Here is a 5,047-nt window from a genome sequence, read left to right on the forward strand (position 1 = left end):
TCATGATTGTCTCTCTCGTCGTTTAATCTAAATCCAACTTATCCTTAAGTTTTTTTTTTAATTTTCCTCTTTTCCCATTTGATTTTCGCGGTTTTCAGCAAAACCTTTCTGAGTTTGCGCAGGTTGAAAATTCTGAATCACAATTGTTCAGATTACGTTCTTACTATTTTTCCGATAGGCAGAGTTATGTCTGAGGTTTTTGGAAGGAAATTAAATGTTAACAATTTTAAAGAATCCATGTAACTTGAGGTCTCAAATATTTCCCGAAGTATTAATAATATGTAGAGGAAGATAACTCATTGTGACACTTACATTTATCGTTTCATTTCAGTTACCAAACTTTGGATGAATAGATGACGATTTGATTGTTCATTGTGATTAGTTTGTATTGGTGATAATTGTTCATCATTTGTTCAGTATTGTCTTTTGTATGTATTTATATAATAATAGAAGTATTAATATTAATTATGGTATCGTAATAGGGCGATGAAAGAGTGAGAGATTGAGAGCCAAAGGTAGATTGAGGTGGGCTTAGAGGCGGAAGTGGGTGGAGGTGGGTAAGGTAAAGATGTAGGGATGAGGATGGAGAGGGAAAACTGATTGAGTTTAAGTCCAGGGTCAACAACTTAATTATTTATTTCATGTTTGTTGTTGTTTATAATCATGATAATTATCAGTAAAATTAACGCTATGCTATTATCATTATTACCTGTGTACCTTTTATTGTTTATCGCCATTATTATTATCATTATTATTATTATTATTATTTTACATTGGAATTGTTTGATAACTTTTCTCTATGTTATCTAATAAAATTTTGGAAAATTTCATCATTTGATCTGAGTTTTTGTTGTTCAATTTTTGTTGTTTTTCTTTTGCCTCTTGTTATTTAACTATTATCATCACCATGCTGATTAATATCATTATATTATTTTAAGATAGTAGCTGGACAGATGTCAAACATTAACAGCTGATAAAATGATGGCGAATGTAGAATGGAACAGCTGGAAAACGCAATGAAAGGCGACCATATGCAGTATCGGATCGCAGGCCAGCAAGCGATTTTGTCTCTCTCTCTCTCTCTCTCTCTCTCTCTCTCTCTCTCTCTCTCTCTCTCTCTCTCTCTCTCTGCTCGCTCTTTCTCTCTCACATCCACACGTACTTTTGTACGTTTTCATCCCGCCTCATTGATCTTTCTCCACCTTTATATTTATATTTTGTTCGAGTTGCCGCTGAAAGCCAAAAGTGAAACTCTGCTAAATTTCATCATTCAAAATAGCGCCTTGGAATTATTATTCGAGTTGAGGAAAGAAAAAAAAGTTCTAATATTGGAAAAAGTTATTCGACACATTGTTTATGCCACACGACTCTTATTACAATACTCTAACAGCATAAATCTCATTTCAATAGTAGTCTGATTGACAGATTTACTATCAATGTTTACTACTCATACTTTCATGAATTGAATATGGGAGAAAGAGAGAGAGAAAGATAGAAATATAAGATTCCCTGTAAACAGGTGCCATCTAATAGACAGAATTAGCACTTAATTTTTGAGTTAGTTAAAAGAGTAAATGAAAAAATCGATAAAAGCATCAAAGTTTCATGAAGATACTAATAAAAACCACCATACATGTGAACCATACATTCTGATTAAATATTAAGATGAGATAATACAAAAATCTAATGTGAAAAAGTTTGGAGAAAACAAAAATCAATAGCAAATGAAACTAATTGAGAATCGATTAAGAGCCATTTACCTGTTATCATAGGTATTGTCATTGAAAGGAAACCATAAAATGAATATAATACAATATTATTATGGATTAACAATGAGAATGAACTTTTTTTGGCCAATAAAATATCAAAACCATACAAGCTCTCACCATGGTTACATGAATCAAGAGTCTAGTTAGTTGATAATTTACCACAATAATCATAATGATAATAAACTAAATGGTAATACAATTTATCCAATAATCAACTAATCCTAATGATGCTGATAGTATATGAAGATTATTAATAATTATCTTCACATCGTCAGGATGAATTCATCAAGTTTCATGATGAAAAAATATCCTCCATATATTCAAATGAATATTAATTATCATCATCATCATCCTTTTCTGTTATTAGATTAACAGATGAAATAATCTTTACCGTTAATCAGATTGTAGAAAATTATTTTCTCATTCACAATTATTAACAATTAACTTGATTGGTCCATTTACATTGAGAAAAAGATTTCATGTAACTTGATTTTCATCATAATTGAGATGATAATTGTTTAATCATCATTATTACTTGGGTTTTACAATTAGCATCATTAATTACTTGTGAGCAAATTCAATTTGATTATCATGTTTTTTTTTTCATTACCCTGATTGATAAGAAATGATAATAATAATTTTTAACAATGAAAACGTTTACTTTTATCAAGGATTAATATTCAATTGCCTGAGGCAATTTGATGAGGATGCTAATTGGGGTTATAATCATCTTAATATTATCTAACTTAATAATCTAGATTATGATTATATTTTTTTTTTTCATCACTTCTCATACAATTAGTTACCTTTTTTTATATCTATTGATTAACTTGTTAGTTAATAGTTTCATCTGTTTGTTGATTCGTGCAAAGGTTAATTGTCCAAGTTAATCACGTTAATATGGTCAGGAAAATTACTATGATTAAAGATTATCATTGAATGATGAATGGTGATGATAATTGATGAGCAATGGAAATTGTGATTAAATCAATAGAGAGAGAGAGAGAGAGAGAGAGAAAGTCAAACTTGTATTAATTAAAATAATCACTTTGTCTCTTTAATCCAAAACTAATCTAATTTGTTCACCTTTCCTTGTTAATTGTATCAACTTTGTTGATCTAATTTCATTTAATTAGTCATTTCTCTTGATTATAATTTTCTTGTGATTATCAAATGTTTAACTATTATAAACGGAAATCAAACATTAATTATTGATCGTACAATTAATTTGGATTTGTACGTTTGCTTGTTAATTAAATCATCGTAATTGTAATGAAAAGTATGATGATAATCATTATCAACGTTTAATGTTTCCCAAATGTAACCTTTGATTTCCCAAACATATTAGTTACATGGTTCAAATTGCCATCAAAACTTTTTTTATTATTATTATTATATTCCAGATATAATATAATATAATAAAATATCATTTCATATTTTTATTTCTAGAAATCATGATTAGTTAATTTGATTTCAATCTCTGTAGATTATGGATGAAAAAGTAAAGAAAAAGAAAAGTATTAATATAATAATATAAAAGAAGTAAAGAAAGTGGAACGAAAAATTTTGTCCAAATTTTCGAAAAGAAATATTAGTAAAAAAAAAAGTTCTTTTCGAATTTTCTTTCATCTGTTGATCAAAAGTATATCAAAGGGAAAGAAATGCTCAATTCTACAAACGTAAACTTTCAATCAATTTCGAATTCATGATAACATTTACCTGGAAATTCAAATGATTACCACTCACTTTCTCTCTCTCTCTCTCTTCCACGTTCTACCTTCTCCATCCACTCTCCCTTTTCCGCCTCCTTTCATCTTCCATCTTCCACCTTTTTCTCTCATCCTCCCTCTTCTCTTTGTTCTCCCTCCCTCTGTCTCTCTTTTACTTTTGTTTTTCTTTCTCTTCATCTTCTCTCTCTCTCTCTCTCCTTTTCCTCCTTTCTCACTATTCTCACCTTTTCTTTTCCTCTCTCAACACACAAATACAAACCAAACTATCACTTCATTTGTTGACTTTAATTATTATGGTCTTGTTGCTCTCCCTTTCCTTTTTCCTCCATAGACCATAGTTGATGCTTTTCTGGAGAAGCAAAAAAAAACAATTTTTCCTTCGAATTTTCATCTGACGATAATATAAATATTTTCTTTTCCCGCTTTCATCACCATTATTCCTCATAAACTTACATGAAATGAAAAGTTCGATATCATCAAATCCATATCAGTACCTTTTTTAGAAGTAAAATTTTGTTATTAAAAATCCACCTCACATAACAGTAACATCAACAACAATCGGTGAGAATTGAAGATTTCATGGAAAATCATTAGCGATCAATATTATTACAATTTAATGATAATTACCAAGGTAAGAGAGAAGAGAGAAAAATAAATTTAATATTCAATTCTTTTACAGGAAACATTATCATTATAGATATTATTTATTTTATCCACACACACACATACACAAAGCATTTCATGAGAGTTCAGATGAAAAGGTAGGATTTCAGGGGAGAGACAAAATTTTATCCGCATTCATGAAAATGACAAGAAAAAGTTCAATTTTCCCTTTTTCTTCCCAAAGTTACACCTCGAGGCGATTTAATATCTACACAAACTCACACACACACAGAAAAGATATTATCATTATTCAATCAGGCATTTATTGATAATCATTAATCAATTGATTGTACACATCATTTCATAGCATCATCATCATCATGATCATCATCTATTGCATGTTACCAATGATAAAAAACACGGAAGTAAAATTCAATCTTATCTCAGAACTTTTTTTTCGTTTTTCTCTTTTTTTCTATCATGGAAAAGGTAAAGTTTCCACTTTTGTTTATTTACATGAGATAGAGTTCTCAATCAATAATTAAAATAATGATCGTTATGTTGAATATATGTGAATATGTCATGATAGTTTCATGATATTGTTCAATATTCTAAAAAGTAACCAAAGTTACCTTGTATTTCCATGGGGTGGGTTATGTATTTTTGAAAGCAAAACATTGACAAATGTCAGAGAATTGAAAAAGTATCAGAATTGAACTTTTCTTTCTTCTTCTTTTCTTTGATTTCGAAACTGAGATCAGAACAAAAAGTTCTTAGGGTGAAAGTAAAAGAATAGAAAAAAAGTTTAAATTATTTAAAAATCATTTACCTGTTATCATCACGATCGTAATTATCATCATAATGGATGAAAGAAATGATAAGAAAATCTATCAAAAAGAGAGAGAGAGAGAAAAAAAAACTTATTCGAAAGTAGAACTTTTTTTT

Source organism: Panonychus citri, unplaced genomic scaffold (genome assembly GCF_014898815.1).
Source record: "Panonychus citri isolate SS breed McGregor unplaced genomic scaffold, ASM1489881v1 Contig00133, whole genome shotgun sequence".
NCBI lineage: Eukaryota > Metazoa > Arthropoda > Arachnida > Trombidiformes > Tetranychidae > Panonychus > Panonychus citri.